The following is a 20,711-nucleotide window of genomic DNA, read 5'->3' as shown; positions in this document are numbered from 1 at the left end:
TCCAAATCAATGGTGGACATCGAGGTAAACGGGTGCGGGGTTAAATGTTTAATTGACAGTGGAAGCACGGAGAGTTTTATCCACCCTGAACTGGCACAACAACTCTCCCTAAAGGTGGTCCCTACTCGGGGTACCATCTCTATGGCTGATAAAACCCAGACATCGACCATTATGGGTTACTGCATGGTACAATTGTCTGTTAACGGAACTGTATACGATAATTTTAAAGTACTAATCATGAAGAACCTATGTGCGAGCATGATCTTGGGCCTGGATTTCCAGTGCTACCACCAAAGCATCACGCTCAATTACGGTGGGTCCCAGCCGCCCCTCACAGTGTGCGGTCTGGCTACCCTGAAGGTAAAGCCGCCTTCGCTATTCGCGAACCTTACCCCTAACTGTCGGCCAATAGCGACCAAAAGCAGGAGGTACAGCTGGGAGGACAGGCGGTTTATCGCGACCGAGGTAGACAGGCTCCTGAAAGAGCGCATTATTGAACGCAGCAACAGCCCGTGGCGCGCCCAAGTGGTAGTGGTAAGGGGTAACGAGAAGAACCGGATGGTGATTGACTATAGCCAAACGATCAACAGGTACACCCAACTAGACGCCTACCCGCTACCCTGCATATCAGAAATGGTGAACCAAATCGCCCAATACCGGGTGTTCTCCACCATCGACCTCATGTCAGCGTACCACCAGCTCCCTATCAGACCAGAGGACCGCCCGTACACCACCTTCGAGGCGAACGGATGCCTCTACCAATTCCTCAGAGTCCCCTTTGGGGTGACGAATGGGGTCTCGGTCTTCCAGAGGGAGATGGACCGCATGGTCGATGACCACCACTTGCAGGCAACCTTCCCCTACCTCGACAACGTCACCATCTGCGGTCACAACCAGCAGGATCATGACTCGAACCTCGAGAGGTTCCTGAAAACCGCACAAAAACTCAACCTCACCTACAACGAGGACAAGTGCGTTTACAACACCACGCGCCTCTGCATACTAGGCAGCGTGGTGGAGAATGGGGAAATCGGACCAGACCCCGACCGATTGCGCCCCCTACGGGAGCTGCCCCTGCCCAACACTCCCAAAGCCCTGAAAAGGCGCCTGGGGTTATTTTCTTATTATTCCCAATGGGTCCCCAACTACTCCGACAAAGCCCGCCCCCTCTTGAAAGCATCCTCTTTTCCGCTCCCTGCTGAGGCCCACGCCGCCTTCAAAAGCATTAAGCGGGATATTGAGCGGGCCACGCTACAGGCAGTGGACGAGAACACTCCCTTTCAAGTGGAAAGTGATGCGTCTGACTTTGCCTTGGCGGCCACCCTCAACCAGGCGGGGCGGCCCGTAGCTTTCTTCTCGAGGACCCTCCAAGGGCCCGAGATCAGACACTCCTCCGTGGAAAAGGAGGCCCAAGCCATCGTGGAGGCAGTGCGCCACTGGCGCCACTACCTAGCCGGCAAACGCTTCACCCTACTTACCGACCAGCGGTCGATAGCGTTTATGTTCAATAATAAACAGAGGGGGAAGATTAAAAATGATAAGATTCTTAGGTGGCGGATCGAGCTCTCCACCTTCAATTATGACATCATTTACCGGCCAGGGGCCCTTAACGAATCCCCCGACGCCCTCTCACGAGGGATGTGTGCCAGCGCCACCGGGGATCAGCTACAGACCCTCCACAACGACCTCTGCCACCCAGGGGTCACGCGGCTGTTCCACTTCATAAAGTCCCGCAACTTACCCTACTCGATTGAGGAAGTTCGGTCTCTGACCAGGAACTGCCGCACTTGCGCTGAGTGCAAGCCTCGGTTCTACCACCCAGATAGAGCCCACTTAATCAAAGCTACACGGCCCTTTGAGCGGCTCAGCTTAGATTTCAAGGGCCCCCTCCCGTCCGTCGACCGCAATGTTTACTTCCTGAACATTGTAGACGAATACTCCCGTTTCCCATTCGCCCTCCCCTGCCCAGACATGACCAGCGCCACGGTCATTAAATGCCTCAACAGCCTGTTCTGCCTGTTCGGTATGCCGAGCTACATCCATACGGATCGGGGGGCATCCTTCATGAGTGAAGAGCTACGCCAGTACATGCTGTCCAGGGGGATCGCCACAAGCCGTACCACCAGCTACAACCCCCGGGGTAACGGTCAAGTGGAGCGAGAGAACGGGACAGTATGGAAAGCAGTCACTCTAGCTCTAAGGACCAAGGGCCTCCCTATCTCCCGCTGGCAGGAAGTCCTCCCAGATGTGCTCCATTCGATACGGTCGCTATTGTGTACTGCCACTAATGCCACGCCTCATGAGCGAATGTTTGTCTTTCCCCGGAAATCCACCTCAGGCATATCCATGCCATCATGGCTCTCCACCCCGGGTCCAGTATTCGTGCGAAGGCATGTGAGGGGCCACAAGACGGACCCCCTCGTGGAGTCAGTGCACCTACTCCACGCCAACCCCCAATACGCGTATGTCCGGCACGCCGACGGAAGGGAGGACACCGTGTCCATAAAAGACGTCGCCCCAGCCGGTAACGACAACAACCACGACAACAGCAGCAACAACAATTACAGCAACTCTTACCCACCCACTACTCTTTCATCACCCCCGGAAGAACATCGACCAACGGCACCCCCACCAACTACCCCTTCAACAACCCTGGCGGCACCCCCGGCAGAGACCCAGGAGGCCACCGGGGACACCCAGCCGACACCCGCGGCACCACAACAGCCACGTCGGTCGTAGAGGACTATCAAACCCCCGAACAGACTAAATCTATGGAAGGGGTGAATGTGATGAAATATTCCATTCATCACTCATTGGTATTCTCTGCCTGTGACTGTGGTTGGTTTCAGTTTCATTTCCCTTACCTCAGTTCCGTTTCCTCACCATTGTATTGTACTGTGTGTAGGGCTCCGCCCATACCTGGCCCCTATGTAAGCTGGCCCAGCCTGCATCACATCCAGTACGGCAGACCTCTGGATGGAAGATACTTCTCCTCTGTGTGTTACCTTCTAAGTCAATAAAAGCCTTGTTTTGTTTCGCTAACATCGAGTCTCGGATTTATTGAGGCACATCAGAGAGCATTGGGAACCGTAGGTCCAAAGTCACCTAGTCCTTCCCAAGCATGCTGCACGTACCACATGTCATATCTCAAATTACTATAAAAGATAAAACCAGCCTCATTTCTGGAGCTTCATCCGCAAATGAACAGAACTCAATGAGCCTAATCTCAGTTGGGGTGCTACTGTTGACCTCAGTGTTCACCCCGCCGCGCTGTCCCGAGCTAAGGAGGATCAAATGTTGACTAGGATTTCCGTTCCTGATCAGAAAGTGTCCATGTGTATGGCCATCGGGTGAGGACAGGACGAACTTGGCTGTGACGCTCACTTCCCTCCCCAGTTGACAAATCTGCCACATACTGGAAGAATGGGCCTTTGGTTGAGGTACGAGGAACGGAGTCTTGATGAACAGTGGTGAATCTCCAGAATGTTAGACTACTGTTCAACACATGGACTGAAGAAGGCGGCCAACCACCGCCATCTCAGGGGCAACTAAAAATGAGCAATAAATGCCAGCCTTGCCAGCGACGCCCACAAAGATTGAATAAAAAAAATCAAGGAGGCAACATCTGGGAGTCAGGTAGCTCTGTTACCTCCGAGTCAGAAGGTCAAGGGTTCAAGCCACTCTCCAGAGATTTGAGCACAAAAATCTAGGCTGATACTCCAGTGCAAAACTGAGGGAGTGCCGCACTGTCAGAAGTGCCATCTTTTGGAAGAGACGTTAAACCGAGGTCCTGTCTTCCCTCTCAGGCGGACATAAAAGATACACTGGCACTATTCAAAGGAGAGCAGGGGAATTCTCCCCAATATTTATCCTTCAACCAACAACATCAACGTGCATTTATATAGCGCCTTCAACATAGTAAAATGTTCCAAGGCGCTTCACAGGAGCGTTAGCAAACACAAGTTGACACCGAGCCACATAAGGAGAAATTAGGAGAGGTGACCAAAAGCTTGGTCAAAGAGGTAGGCTTTAAGGCACATCTTAAAGGAGAAAGAGGAGGAGAAGTTTATGAGAGGGAATTCCAGAGCTTAGGGCCTAGCCAGCTGAAGGCATGGCTGCCAATGGTTGAGCAATGAAAATCAGGGATGCGCAAGAGGCCAGAATTGGACACGTGGAACCTGATGTGTTTTCGGATGATGTTGCTAAGGGGCAGCATGTAGATGATGTTGTGTATGTACCTTTAAGAGAAGAACTGATTCTATACTGCAGTACCGGCAGTGACCACCCCTGTATATAAAGCCATAGCAGGCTTCTGTACTTCAGTCTTAAGTTACTCTCTGTTCAGTAAATACCTGTTATTATTGTTCTCCTGCAGTCCGTGTATTATTTATACTCGGACACTACATTGGCGACGAACAGGTTCGAACTCACCTGCAGTACTGCATCACCTCACGGGGATCTTTCCCTGAGAAGAAGCTTCTTGGAGGTCGAAGTCAGAGCAACGGGCGTCGACCGCGGGCAACCACCCAAGGATCCATCAGAGTTCGGAGAGTTGCAGGAGAGGCTGTGGAGAGCTGGGCTTGGTTCCCCAGTCAAGGTGTTCCAGCAAATCGTGCTGGTAGCAGGTAGTGCGCTGACCCTTCCGGACTGCGGCGGGCTCGAGCTCGATCGAGCGGCTCTGCAAAGGGGCCATGCAGCGTCGTCGGGAGGAAAAGAGAGAGAGAGAGGGTGGAGCGCACAGGGCGCGGTCGGTGCTCAAGAACCGGGCAGCGTAGCGAAAATAAAACAAGGGGAAGGAAAAGTGAGACGCGCCGAAGCCGCGGGTCACCGCCATTACCCTGCAGAATGCTAGGAGCAGCGTGACAGCAAGGGGAAGAAGGAAAAACGCGGGAGGCGCCATTTTATTCCATTGGGGAAGAAGGAAAAGCGCGGGAGGCGCCATTTTAATCCATTGGTGAAGAAGAAAAAGCGCGGGAGGCGCCATTTTAAATCACCCAAGATGCCGAAAAGTGGCAGTATCACTGCTTTCGACAACGAGGTAGAAGACTGGACCACGTATGTGGAAAGAATTGAAGTGTACTGCAAGGCAAATGAGGTGGCCGATGGAAAGAAGGCGTCGGCATTATTAAATTTGATGGGCGCGAGAACGTACGGCCTATTGCGGAATTTAATTACCCCAGCTAAACCAATGGAGAAAAGTTTTGAAGAGATTGTTAATATCTTACAGGAACACCTAAACCCTACACCGCTGCTGATAGCAGAAAGATTCAAGTTCCATAAAAGAAACCAGCACAAAGATGAGAGCAATGCTGACTATCTTACGGAACTACGCAAGTTATTGAAGCACTGCCAGTTCGGAGCAGGACTGGCAGACATCTTACGGGATAAGTTTGTCTGCGGGCTCCAGAGTGAAGGAACCCAGAAACGACTACTTTCGGAAAAGGACCTGACGCTAGAACAGGCTTTCAGCGTGGCAGTATCCTACGAAGCAGCAGCACGGGGAGCTGCAGAAATACAACAGAAACCACAAGAATACAGCGCTAACAAAATGGCGTATGGAGCAGAAAAGTGCTATCGCTGCGGCAGAACAACCCATGATCAGAAGGACTGCTGGTTTAAGGACAAAGTATGCAGGCAATGTGGGAAAATGGGACACATAGCAAGAGTCTGCAGGTCGGGAAAGAAAACCAACACTACAAGAACTACTAAGGAAAAGTACAAGAAAGTAAAGAAATTGACAGACAGTAGTTCGGAAGATCAGGAGAGTGATAAGGACTCCGGGAGCAGGAGACTAAGTTGTCTAAAGTTACACAACGTGATCGCAAAGGAGGATCACCGAACCATTTGGGTCACCCTCATGATAGCAGGGTCCCCAGTAAACATGGAATTGGACACAGGATCAGCCCTAACTGTCATGAATTGACGAGTCTATGAGCAGCTATTCTCACACATACCCTTGAAGGACACGTCCATTGTATTGAAGACATACACGGGGCAAAAAGTCTACCCCAGAGGAAAAATAAGGGTGCCAGTTGAATACAACGGCAAGGAAACACAGAAACTGTATCTATATATACTACAAAATGGAGGACCACCATTATTGGGACGTGAATGGATCCGAAAAATACAATTGGATTGGCATTCCATTCAGGCGCTAACTGTGACTGACAAAAAGGATGATGACGTCACACCTGGACGACTGTCAAAAATTCTAACTGACGCGAAAGAGGTGTTCCAACAAGGACTTGGGACTCTAAAAGGTGTAACGGCAATGATAAAAATCGAAGATAACGCAAACCCAAAAATTTTTAAGGCCAGACCGGTACCTTACGCGATCCGCCCAGCCGTTGGAGCAGAGCTGGAGCGTTTGGGTGTGCTGTCCAAGGTGGACTGGAGCGAGTGGGTCACACCCATCATTCCTGTAATGAAGAAATCATTGAGCAGCACGCCTGGGGAGCCGAAGAAGGTTCGCATCTGTGGGGACTTCAAGGTAACTGTGAACCCAGTCCTGCACACAGTACAATATCCACTTCCACGGATAGAAGATATTTTCGCCTCACTATCTGGAGGGAAATGCTTTACAAAGATTGATCTGGCCCAAGCGTATCTACAAATGGAGGTGGAAGAAGCATCTAGGAAATACCTCACGATAAACATTCACAAAGGCCTTTACCAGTACAATCGACTGGTATTCGGGGTAGCATCAGCCCCAGCTATTTGGCAGAGGGCGATGGAACAAGTCCTGCAAGGGATCCCGGGGACCCAGTGTTATTTGGACGACATCCTGGTTACGGGCGAAAATGACAGTGAACACCTTGCCAACCTGGAGCAGGTGCTCACTAGATTACAGGAATATGGGCTACGAGCCAACCGCCCCAAATACGAGTTCTTCAGGAGACAAATCTCGTATTGTGGCCACATGATTGATGAGGAAGGGTTGCATAAGTCGCCGGACAAGATTGAGGCTGTAGTCAAGGCTCCAGCACCGGAAAATGTGTCGCAACTGAGGTCGTTCCTCGGGTTGGTGAACTACTACCATAAGTTCTTGCTGAATTTATCTACAATTCTACACCCACTGAACGCCCTGCTGCGAGCTGGAGTAACATGGAAATGGAGTGATGAGTGTAAGCGTGCCTTTCAGAAATGTAAATGCCTAATCACTTCAAAAGAAGTATTGGCCCACTACAATCCAACACTACCGATTCGGTTAGCATGTGATGCGTCTCCCTATGGCATCAGAGCGGTGCTGTCTCGCAAATTCCTTGACGGTTCAGAGAGGCCAATAGCCTTTGCGTCGCGCTCGTTAACCTCAGCCGAGCGTAACTATGCCCAGATTGACAGGGCGGCCCTCAGCCTGGTGTGGGGGGTGAAGAAGTTCAATCCCTATCTGCACGGGCAGAAATTCACCCTACTGACTGATCATCAGCCCCTGGTCTCCATTTTTAACCCAAATAAGGGCGTTCCGGTGATGACGGCGCAACGGCCGCAAAGCTGGTCACTTTTTCTAGGGGCACATCAGTACGACATAGAGTACAAGGGTACGAAACAGCATGGAAACGCTGATGGGCTGTTGCGCCTACCGTTGCCTACGGTAGAGGAAGCACCTGCAGTGGACCCTGTTGAGATATTCCATGCCACCATAGTCGAATGTCTACCTGTTACAAACTCAAGTATAGAGAAGGAAACCCGAAATGACCAACACTCTCTTGGCTCTATGATTTGACGGTGAAGGGATGGCCAGCACATGGCGACTCACTGTTGCCAGCATTCTCGCCAAGGAGAGAACAGCTGTCAGTGTGCCGGGGGACCTTGATGTGTGGATCCCGAGTGGTAATTCCACCCAAGTTGAGAGATAGAGTGCTCAATGAGCTTCATGAGGGTCATCTGGGAGGGGTAAAAATGAAGAGCCTAGCCAGGGCATTTGTGTGGTGGCCGGGAATTGATAAAGAAATCGAGGATATGACCAAGAGATGCACAGGATGCCAGAAGGTCCAAAACGCTCCACCACAGGCCCCGCTACATCCATGGGAGTGGCCCTCATCTCCATGGCAACGGGTACACATTGATTTTGCTGGTCCATTTATGGACTCAATGTTCCTAATCGCTGTGGATGCCCATTCGAAATGGCCAGAGGTCATCAAAATGTCCTCCACCACCACGGAGAAAACTATTGCAGTCCTACGGACCATCTTGGCCAGGAATGGCTTGCCAGAACAGATTTGCTCCGACAATGGGCCACAGTTTGTGTCCGAGGATTTCCGGAGGTTTCTGAGGAATAATGGGGTGAAACATTACACATCTGCCCCATATCATCCAGCCACAAATGGATTGGCTGAGAGGTTTGTTCAGACCTTTAAAAAGGCAATAAAGGCAATGCATAATGACGACATACCGCTACAACACAAGGTGGATAATTTCTTGTTTGCTTACCGGAATGCGACACATGCAGTCACCAACCAAGCTCCAGCCATAATGTTCTTCAACCGAAGGCTAAGATGTCGCCTGGATTTGCTCAAACCAAACATAAGACGAGATGTTGAGGATAAGCAATTCCAGCACATAAATGAGAAGCCAACCAGGAGCTTCAAGATAGGGCAACCAGTCTTGGCCCGCGACTACCGAACAGAAAAATGGCAGCCAGGAACCATATGCACACAGCAGGGACCACTAATGTACACAGTAGAAGTTGGAGAGAGCATCGTGAGACGCCATGCTGACCAGAGTCACAGGAACAAGCCAAACCCATACCACGAGCAGGTGCACCTGGTAATCAACCCGAAGTACAGATTGCGTCTACCTCAGAATCAGTGGTATTGGAAGTTGACGAACCAACCAATGACAATGAGCCAGAATCAACTCCGCCGCAAGAACAGGATACTCGAGAAAGGCGCTATCCAGTCAGGGATCAGGAAGCCTCCTCAAAGACTGAACTTATAAATGATTATTTCAGTTGATGTATATAGTACAGAGAAAATTGTAATTAGTTATTATTTAGTTGTTAAATGAATGTTATGTACTGTTTATCTAAAAGGTGAGGAATTGTTGTGTATGTACCTTTAAGAGAAGAACTGATTCTATACTGCAGTACCGGCAGTGACCACCCCTGTATATAAAGCCATAGTAGGCTTCTGTACTTCAGTCTTAAGTTACCCTCTGTTCAGTAAATACCTGTTATTATTGTTCTCCTGCAGTCCGTGTATTATTTATACTCGGACACTACAGATGAGAAATAGGATGGGCCAAAGATAGATCCTTGGTGAATTCCAGAGATAAAAGTGCGGGAGCGGAAAGAGAAGCCACTGGAGGTGATTCTCTGGCTCCGACTGGATAGGTAAGAATAGAACCAGGAGAGGGCAATCCCACCCAGTTGGACAACGGAGAAGAGGCGTTGGAGTAGGATGGTGTGGTCAACCATGTCAAAGGTGACAGACAGTTTGAGAAAGATGTGGAGGGATAGTTTACCATGGTCACAGTCACATAGGATGTCATTTGTGACTTTAATAAGGGCCGTTTCAATGCTGTGGCAGGTGCGGAAACCTGATTGGAGAGGTTCAAGCATGGAGTTACATAAGAAAATAAGAAATAGGAGCAAGAATAGACCATTCGGCCGTTCGAGCCTGCTCCACCATTTAATAAGATCATGACTGCACTTCGACCTCAACTCCACCTCCCCACTCATTGCGGGAAAGGTGATCATGGATTTGGGAGGCGACAACACGTTCAAGGACTTTGGAGAGGAAAGGGAGTTTGGAGATGGGGTGGTAGTTTGCAAGGACAGTGGGGTCAAGTGTGGGTTTTTTACAGAGGTGGGTGATAATGGCAGATTAAAACAGATTATCTGGTCATTACCTCAATGCTGTTCATGCTAATTGGCTACCGCATTTCCTACATTACAACAGTGACTACACTTCAAAAAAGTACTTTGTTGACCGTAAAGCGTTTTGGGATGCCCTGAGATTGTGAAAGGCGTTATATAAATGCAGGTCTCTCTTTCCAGGCAGCTGAATCATCGCACCTGAGTGTTGGAGTACTACGATGGAGACTATGATTTAAAGGTTGCACTGCATAGACTGACTATGGGTTAAACATTCCAGTCAGGATCTCAAGCTAACAACATCGGAGCTCGGCTTCTGCCTCACGACTCCTTTTAAGGTGTGGCTCTCGGTTACCATGGCTACTAAAAGCTCATCTTGGTAAGTGTGCACTGTACAAAAGCAGCAAGCTGCCCCCAACGCCTCGCTTGCAGAGAGTTAGAAGTACTCCAGCCGGAGACAGATGAATGCTGTGTGATTGGGATACTGTACTCTTGTCAAAATAAGATATAGCAAAAAATCAAATTCCCCTCGTTAACATCCTTTTACTCGATCTGCAAATCCCTGCCCCCTACGTAAAAATATAGCAATCCGAAGTATGAGAAGGTAAGAGGAAAGCCTGAGACCAACAGTGTGAGGGAGCTGGATTAACATCAGTAGAGTAATACAGGACGCTGGGAGATGGGTGATTGAAGGACAGTGTGAGGGAGCTGGATTAACATCAGTAGAGATACAGTCAGTAACACATGTGCTGGGGGAGGGGATACTGAGTGACAGTGTGAGGGAGCTGGATTAACATCAGTAGAGTAATACAGGGCGCTGGGAGATGGGTGATTGAAGGACAGTGTGAGGGAGCTGGATTAACATCAGTAGAGTAATACAGGGCGCTGGGAGATGGGTGATTGAAGGACAGTGTGAGGGAGCTGGATTAACATCAGTAGAGTAATACAGGGCGCTGGGAGATGGGTGAATGAAGGACAGTGTGAGGGAGCTGGATTAACATCAGTAGGGAAATACATTGAATTCTCAGAGATTCTTGTTTTCCTAAAACAAGCCAGCTGATTTGGAAATCTCCCTTAATCCCAGCAATGAAAGAAAGAAATAATTAAGATGTCCATCTCCAAGATTAAGTATCTGATTTTCAATTCCCTGATGTTTCCATGTGTACAATCGGAGAGCCATCATTGCATTCAATCATTGTTCTCAAACAATGGAAATTCTGAATGAATATCAATTAGTCCCAAAAGGCTGGCTCCTCCGTAACTTGCCACCAAATAATTCCTTGAACAGTGACCCTCACAATCAGCTTCTCCTAGAAGTGAGGTAAATCTTTGTAATTACACAGCCGCTCAGAGCCAGAAGGTCTTAAAGCATTCTCACACTTTTTGGAGTGCCTGATTGTTATACTGCTCCAAACTCTACCCCAATGGGAGGGTGCCCAGCCACAATGACACGCCTTTCTCCCCAGGCCACATTATGAATTAGGCTGACTGTCCAATCATCGGTGCTCTGGAGTACAGCGGACCTGCCGGGTATTTCTTAGAGGGGTAATTCAGTTCCAATCTTCCATCACCAGCCACGCAAACTTGAAGCTATCTTGACCCCAAAGGAAACCACTCCCACCACCTACAGGGACAATAATCACTGGCTGGCCCTCAAACAACTGACCGGCGTGGATATGAGTGTAAATACTGACACTCCCAGGGACCCCCTGTAAATACTGACACTCCCAGAGATCCCCTGTAAATACTGACACTCCCAGGGACCCCCTGTAAATACTGACATGCCCCGGGACCACCTGTAAATACTGACACTCCCAGGGACCCCCTGTAAATACTGACACTCCCAGGGATCCCCTGTAAATACTGACACTCCCAGGGACCCCCTGTAAATACTGACACTCCCAGGGACCCCCTGTAAATACTGACACTCCCAGGGAACCCCCTGTAAATACTGACACTCCCAGGGACCCCCTGTAAATACTGACACTCCCAGGGACCCCTGTAAATGCTGACACACCCAGGGACCCCCTGTAAATACTGACACTCCCAGGGAACCCCCTGTAAATACTGACACTCCCAGGGACCCCTGTAAATGCTGACACTCCCAGGGACCCCCGGTAAATACTGACACTCCCAGGGACCCCCTGTAAATACTGACACTCTCAGGGACCCCCTGTAAATACTGACACGCCCAGGGAACCCCCTGTAAATACTGACACTCCCAGGGACCCCCTGTAAATACTGACACTCCCAGGGACCCCCTGTAAATACTGACACTCCCAGGGACCCCCTGTAAATACTGACACTCCCAGGGACCCCCTGTAAATACTGACACTCTCAGGGACCCCCTGTAAATACTGACACAACCAGGGAACCCCCTGTAAATACTGACACTCCCAGGGACCCCCTGTAAATACGGACACTCCCAGGGACCCCCTGTAAATACTGACACTCCCAGGGACCCCCTGTAAATACTGACACTCCCAGGGACACCCTGTAAATACTGACACTCCCAGGGACACCCTGTAAATACTGACACTCCCAGGGACCCCCTGTAAATACTGACACTCCCAGGTACCCCCTGTAAATACTGACACTCCCAGGTACCCCCTGTAAATACTGACACTCCCAGGTACCCCCTGTAAATATTGACACTCCCAGGGACCCCCAGCAAATATTGACACACTCCCAGGGAATCCCGAGCAAATATTTACACTCCCAGGGTCACCCCAGCAAATACTCACACTCCCAGGGACACCCCAGCAAATACTCACACTCCCAGGGAATCCCCAACAAATATTCACACTCCCAGGGTCACCCAGCAAATACTCACACTCCCAGGGAATCCCCAACAAATATTCACATTCCCAGTGTGATGAAATATTCCATTCATCACTGCCTGTGACTGTGGTTGGTTTCAGGTTTCCCCTCACCATTGTATTGCCTGTGACTGTGGTTGGTTTCAGGTTTCTCCTCACCATTGTATTGTATATTGGAATGTATGGAATGTGTTGTGTGTAGGGCTCCGCCCATACCTGGCCTCTATGTAAGCCAGCTCAGTCTGGCCTCATATCCAGTACTGCAGAGCTCCAGATGGAAGATACCTCTCTCCACTGCGTGTTATCTTCTAAGTTAATAAAAGCCTTGTTTTGTTCCGCTAACATCGAGTCTCGGGATTATTGAGGCACATCACCCAGGCGCACCCCAATAAATATTGACACACTCCCAGGGACACCTCAATAAATATTGACACACTCCCAGGGACACCCAGCAAATATTGACACACTCCCAGGGAATCCCCAGCAAATACTCACACTCCCAGGCACACCCCAGCAAATATTCACACTCCCAGGGACACCCCAGCAAATATTCACACTCCCAGGCACACCCCAGCAAATATTGACACACTCCCAGGGACACCCCGATAAATATTGGCACACTCCCAGGGACACCCTGATAAATATTGACACACTCCCAGGGACACCCCGATAAATATTGACACACTCCCAGGGACACCCCGACAAATATTGACACACTCCCAGGGACACCCGGATAAATATTGACACACTCCCAGGGACACCCCGATAAATATTGACACACTCCCAGGGACACCCCGATAAATATTGACACACTCCCAGGGACACCCCGATAAATATTGACACACTCCCAGGGACACCCGATAAATATTGACACACTCCCAGGGACACCCCGATAAATATTGACACACTCGACACCCCGATAAGTATTGACACACTCCCAGGGACACCCCGATAAATATTGACACACTCCCAGGGACACCCCGATAAATATTGACACACTCCCAAGCAATGTTCCCTCTAAGCTGCGCGCATGCAGCAATCTTGAAGGTACCACGCATTGAAAAGACTGGCCGTGCACAACAATGACATTTTTAGAGGGGACATTGCTCCCAAGGATCCCCAGCAAATATTGACACACTTCCAGGGACACCCAGCCAATATTAGCACATTCCCAGGGAATCCCCAGAAAATATTGACACACTCCCAGGGACACCCAGCCAATATTAGCACATTCCCAAGGATCCCCAGCAAATATTGACACACTCCCAGGGACACCCAGCCAATATTAGCACATTCCCAAGGGAATCCCCAGAAAATATTGACACACTCCCAGGGACACCCAGCCAATATTAGCACATTCCCAAGGATCCCCAGCAAATATTGACACACTCCCAGGGACACCCAGCCAATATTAGCACATTCCCAGGGAATCCCCAGAAAATATTGACACACTCCCAGGGACTCCCAGCAAAATTGACATACTCCCATATTAGTTCTGATAAAGACAGTCTGCTACAGGAAGACAAATAGTGCTATCATTGTAGAATCTATGTTTGTACAGCAATATATATAACATGCCAATGAGTGAGCAAATTCAGAAACGTGACCACAATGGGCAGCATTGTAATACCATCAGGAACCAGAGTGTCTGTGAACCCTACCCTGATACAATGATCAATAATTAAAAGTCTTTCACCTGGCACATCTCCCAACACATCACACCTTTTAAAGTTGTCAGACCCCAATTTTAGGAGTCCATTGCCATTCATTAACCTTCTCATTCCTGTTACATTCTAGTTAATCCTCACTGTATCCTTTCCAAGGCTGTAATGCCCATCTTATAACATGCTGCCCAGAACCGCTTGCAATACTTCAGCTGTGGCCTAGCCAATGGTTTGTACAAATTCAACATCACTTCCTTGCTTTTATATTCAATGTCCCTCGCTATAAAACCTGGAATCCTGTCTGCCTTTGATGACCTTCTTTGCCTGGACTCCCACCTTTAAAATTCTCTGCCGTCAGACCGCTCTGTCTCTCCACTTTGCTGAGAATCTCACCATTCGGGGTGTCCTTTCTTTCACTCTCTTTCATCTCTAAAATGTGCTACTCACACATTTGTGTATTAAACTGTCTGCCCACTCCGCTAACCTCTGTGTCTCCTTGCAAATCAATCAAATCCTTCAAATAATGTTTTCCGATTGTTCTCAGTCACCATTTCCTCCTGCACTACAGTGAGTGTTTGTGATGAAATAACTCTGTGTTCTGGCATTTGTGTTCTGGCATTTGTACTGGCTGTTGTTGTTGTACTTGTTAATGTCTGGAATGTTCTACAGGTGTAACCACTAATGCTCCGCCCTAGCCCTGCCCCTCTGGATCCTTCGGATTGGTGGGAGTCTTACTTATAAGAGCTGGGTTTTACTCATAAGGGCTGGGTCGGTGATGAATGATGGTTGCCCTGTGTTAATTTGATGTTATGTTCTTACTTAATAAAAGCCTTGAGTTTTAAGCCTTAACCTCTTGGATTCAGACCGTTATTCGACACATCAGTGTTTACCGCCAGAAATAGCATAAACTCATTTTTAAAAATTACACAATTCTGGAAAAAAAATCACAAGCTCATCCACAAATTTGGTTATTCGATGTTCGAAATCCTGAGTTACAGCTGTTGTGGGAAAATTCAGTGTGAGAGAGATATGCACCATGGGAGTTATAGTAGTCCACCTGCTCCTGTGGAACTACAATATCAGAGAGCACCAGGTTAAGCAAGATCCCATGACAACCAGCTGGATATTGTGTGCCTGAGAGACAGAAATGCATCATTTTCATCCTGCTTCTCACAACTTTAATTCACAACCAGGCGGAATAAACAACTGTGAGGCACAAGTGGCTAAGAGAAAGCGTCAATAATGAAAAGAAAGATCACGGGTAGTGCTGCCCCAACAAGAACCACAAATCCGACCGCAAAGCAGAAATGAAAATAACTGGGGATAAGAGGTATTGAGGGAGGGAAGAAGAAATTAAACAAACTTCCTTGCATCTTAAACACGTTTTGTAAAGTGGTTGGTAAATAGTAGAAACATCCTGTCCATGAGGCCAGTATCTTTCAGTGTCAATAGGAGTAGAATATTGTTTCGGATTATATTGCCTGTATTACAGTGATGGGTGAATCGTGATCATAGTCAGGCTATAGTCAGGACTATTTTGAGCATCATAGACTGCACTTCAAGCCCCAGACTGCCTCTGAGCAATGCCAATGGAGATCTACTAGACTGTCCGCTATACCATCACCCCCCGTGCTGATAGGTTAGAAATAAAGAACTTGCATTTATACAACACTTTTCACGACCTCAGGACACCCCAACGCGCTTTACAACCAATGAAGTACTTTTGAAGTCTAGTCACTGTTGTGATGTAGAGAAACGTGGCTGCCAATATTCATTTTACACTATTATTTTAATGCACAAGATTCATGGGTGCAGGAAAGATCGACAGAGACACTTACAGACCTCTGCTCAATATTTCCTCTTCCCACTGTCCATCATCCTCACTTACAATGTCTCTGTCCTTTAATTAACAATCGCTCCCATCCATAGCTCCAAGTCACTGCAGACCTGTAGCAATGCAAGCGCTCACTTCACCACTCCTTCTCCAGATAATACTCTCAACAGTGTCAGGGAAGAAACAGATTCTGTGATGAAGCTTTGAAGCAGGCAATGAGCTGACAGAGGAGTGTTTCCAATCACTGGCCTGGCGGCATTCATTTCAGCATTCTATAAATCATCTTCTGATTTCTGTCCCTCTGCCTAAAAAAAAACTAACCCAGAGAATTCTTGGCACCACGAATCTGGGGAAAGGTTGAAGAGGTCGGGTTTGTTTTTTTTAAAGGGATACTTCGAGGTGACGATGGAAGTTTTCATGATTCGAAAGAGAATTGATAAATTTCATCCGGGCCTTCAATTAGATCTTGTCTGATCTGTACCTCATCTCGATTAACCCGACTTTGCTCCATATCTCTCGATACCCTGACCCAAAAACACTCTACCCATCTCAGTCTTGAAAGTTTCAATGGTCCCCCAGCACCCACGGCGTTTTGGGGCAGAGAATTCCAAATTTCTACTACCCTTTGTGTGAAAAATTGCTTCCTGATTTCACTCCTGAACGGCCTAGATCTATTACAAAGGTTATTCTCCTGCCTGGGACACAGTCCAATCCTGATACCTGCATGTACATTTCCCAGAGAAGTCCTTGGATAGAAATCAAGAGTGGGAACCCTTACATCTTTGTTCCCCTCCCCACCCAGCCCAGGGGCACTGAGGCCAATTGTAATGCTGTAGCTGCTGCCTCGGCTGAGGTCAGCCAGTTCATCACAGGCTAGCGATAGAATCTGGGCGCTTCATGGCTACGCACTGGTGAGATACATCGGAGACTATTTCATAAAGCAGCGATCGAATCTGACAGATGACAAGCATCTGCTCCCTGAGATTAGCTGCCCTGAAAACTCGAATCTATTAGCTCAGTTACAGCTCTTTCATTACACCCTTAACAGTCTAATCGTTCAGCTTGAAGACGCTTCTCGTCTGCGACGCTGAACTGACTGGATCATTGTTTGGTCAGCAGTACCGATAGCAAACTCAAGAGCACCCAATTAAAAGCACCTCGTCCCTAGGTCTGGTTCAGCAGAAATTTGACTTGATCGCGCCCAATTAGTAGCTCAAACCACTGCAGTCAGGCCATTTCCTTGTTAATTAGACAGTGTTCATTTTAAATGTAGCCTGCGTTCCTTCTTAAAGTTTCAGCAGTTCTATCCCACTGTCCGTTTGATGAGGCCGGGGTGATGTTAATTGCTTGGACCAGTCGATGCAAAAATGGATACAACCAGCAACACAAAACTCAATTAACAGTGCAACGAGAGAGACTGGGCAATAAATTACACGCATACAGACACACACTCACTCTCACAGGGACACGCGCATGCACAGACACACACAAAACCAAAAACATGCATGTGAGCAGGCACAGAGCTCCGTGCTCTCAAATAAACAGATACATGCGCACATCCGTACACAAAGATCACAACAACTCGCATTTATACAGCACTCCTTAGGACCAGGAAGATATCCCAGAGAACTTTTTAGCCTGTAACACACTCCCGGGTATTAGTTATTTTCTATATATAAACCACCCGAACCCCTCAATTAGATTACAGCCTGTAACTCACTCCCAGGTACGAGTTAGTTTTCAGTCACAGACAGAGCGAATGAAAGGGTCTCTAGTCCTGATAATAACTGTGTTAAACTTCAGAATCACAAGAGAGAGCAACACGTTATTACACAGCACAGGGTCCGTTAAATGTAATCAGTGCACCGTGACTTATTATATCAAACAAGCTGAGAGCCTTTTCCGTTCAGTCCTGTTACTGCCAGTGAGTCCTTGGCACATGCTGGCTCGAAAGTGTCAATGCCTCTGATGTTAATGAGGTGTCCAGGCGAAGCTGTGAGCTGTAATGCCAAAAGCTGTAGGTAACTGCTACTCCTCAGGGCACCTTCGGGCTTGCAATGTGAACAGCAACATCAGTGCAAGCAAAGGCTGGGAGTACACGAGCTTTGTGCACAACCCCTATCAATCACAGGCAGGACTAAGATCCCAGCTTCACTGAAACTCAACACAGACCCCAAAATCAGCTTCAGCCTTGGTTCAGTTTGACCTCTGAGTCAGAAGGTCATGGGTTCAAGGTCCACTGCAGAGACTTAAACCCGTAATCTAGGCTGACACTTCAGATCAGTACTGAGGGAGTGCTGCACTGTCGGAGGTGCCCTCTTTCACATGAGACATTTAACCGAGGCACCGTCTGCCTGTTCTGCTGGATGTTAAATGGGGCTAAATTTGGTTGATTTGCGCCTCCCGTTAGTGCCCTAAGAGGGCACTAACAGGGCGCAAATCAACTAGCGCCTGGGCGCAGCGCCGCGAACGCCTCCCGCGAAATTCAGCGGGAGGTTAGCGGCGGACCCCCTCGTTTGCCGGCACTCTCAATCCCTGGTGGCCTAGCTGGGCGCCGGGACACGCTGCGCCAGGCCCCTCCCCTTTAATAAGGGGAGGAAGGCCTGCAGTACCGCGATGTGACATGCCGCAGCGACGTAGCCCTGCGATATTGGCTCACAGCGCCTCAAGAGGGACGCGGGGTGCTTCCAGTAGCGCCCCTCCTCCCTCTCGGGGCGCTACCTGGGAAAATCGGCCACGGGACGCTAACTTTTTCGGGGTGCTAAATTTTTACCCCTAAATCTTTAATCGGAGACCGCTGGATGTGGGATTCTGGAAGATTGTTTCTCCCCCAGCACCATCCCTAGTCATAGGAAGGAGGACTGATCCAGACTCCGAGACCCTCTCCGAGACAGACATGAACCTTGAACTCGGGACCCCTTGCCCAATAACAGACAGAACTAAACCCACTCTTCCCCATTCACAGAGAACACAGACTTCAACCCTTCCCTGTTCTACCCATTCTAGAATCAATAGCCTTTAACAGTCCATATGGTTGCTGAAATTATCTCACGTATGAGAAGAGATTTTCTGAGCAACTCACATTCCCTGCACGTGTGATTTTCATTCCCATTCACGTAGGAACAGGAAGAGGCCATTCAGCCCCTTGAGCCTATTCCACCATGCTATTTGATCATAGCTGATCTGTACCTCAACCCTATTTACCCATCTTTGCTCCATATTCCTTGATGCCCTTACTTAACAAAAATCTATCAACCTCAGTCTTGAAAGCTTACATAAGATTCATAATAACACCCGAGACTGCAGAAATTCTATCCTCTTGAGCATTTATACAAAATACTCCATCTTAGATAGGGTGAGTGATAGGGTATGGCATGAGATTCTGCACCTAATCCTTTACTGCACAGAGTTCAATTATTGCATTGAAAGTACTGCAAAGAATAACTTGGTCCAACACATGAAGACAGAGTTGGATTCATGTTGGTGTCCACTTGTGATGTTGGTGGCTCATCCAAGTTAACAGTTATGTGGGTCAGCCTCACTGTTAACTGTGCTGAACCTCTAACTCCACTGTTGATGGATCAGTGGCACCCTCACTGCTCTTTTAACAGGTGGCAGCAACATTTAGTCTTCACGGGATTCCAAACACATCATTGGTTACAGCTGCTAGCACAGCATGAGGTGTATTAGGTGGGACTGAGCACTGTCCTGTTCTCTGTTTTGATCACTTGCTGTGTGCTACACAAAGAAATCGTCCACCGTGCATCGCTATATGAAACCGTGACACTTAGCTCTGAAAAAGATGCAAGTATAAAAACATAGGGTGAACTTCAAATCCTCAAGACACTGAAATTTCCACAATGAACAGAGCATGTCTGTGACAAGAGGTTTCCTTTAAATCATTGTCACAAGGAACACCCAGCTCCTCTCTCTGGGGGCTAGTAATCCCATGACAATTAATATGTGAGTGTATTTCACTTTTATGGAAAAACCCAGGGGAAGGGCCAAGGCCCACAGTGCAGGAACAATGAAGCAGGAAGCTGCATTTGGGTAAATTGAGAGCAGGCAGTAGTCCAATAGTTGACACCCCACTCTGACACCACAGAAAGGATTCCAATTGGACAGCTTCCCAATATTGCTATTTTGTCCAAAGGTATCTCCAGTGCATTCATTCACAGGATGTGGGCATCACTGGGAAAGCCGCATTTATTGTTTTGAATTGTCCTCGAGAAGGTGGTGGTGAGCCACCTTCTTGACAACTGAGTCACTTGCTAAGCCATGTCAGAGTCATATATAGGCCAGACCAGGGAAGGGTGGCAGATTTCCTACTCCAAAGGACATTAGTGAACCAGATGGGTTTTTACAACAATCCTTTAGTTACATGCTTTATATTCCCGATTTATTTAATTTAATTTAAATTCCCCAGCTGCCGTGGGGGGATTTGAACACATGTCACCAGATCATTAGTCCAGGTTTCTGGATTACCCGTAACATAACCGCTATGCTACCATTCCCATGAATAAATATGGTATCCCTTTAAATGGATAAAGCACCCTCTAGACAGAAGATAATAATTGCAG

General features: G+C 48.3%; 1 protein-coding gene and 1 long non-coding RNA gene across 2 annotated transcripts in view; one reads left to right on the top strand and one right to left on the bottom strand.

The window, feature by feature from the left end:
* LOC147105799 (uncharacterized) overlaps window positions 1-15,146 on the top strand; it is a 163,394-nt gene extending 148,248 nt beyond the window's left edge. The window contains exons 3-4 of the long non-coding RNA XR_015081589.1: window positions 9,998-10,193; window positions 14,431-15,146. This is a non-coding gene — a long non-coding RNA (uncharacterized LOC147105799). The remainder of the gene's footprint in view (window positions 1-9,997; window positions 10,194-14,430) is intronic.
* shank3a (SH3 and multiple ankyrin repeat domains 3a) overlaps window positions 1-20,711 on the bottom strand; it is a 1,542,118-nt gene that overhangs the window by 1,513,273 nt on the left and 8,134 nt on the right. The window lies entirely within an intron of this gene.

Source organism: Somniosus microcephalus, chromosome 17 (genome assembly GCF_052327205.1).
Source record: "Somniosus microcephalus isolate GS21.2 chromosome 17, FLI_Smic_1.0, whole genome shotgun sequence".
Lineage (NCBI taxonomy): Eukaryota > Metazoa > Chordata > Chondrichthyes > Squaliformes > Somniosidae > Somniosus > Somniosus microcephalus.
Note: the sequence above shows the minus strand (reverse complement) of the source record. Positions and strands in the feature narration are given on the sequence as shown.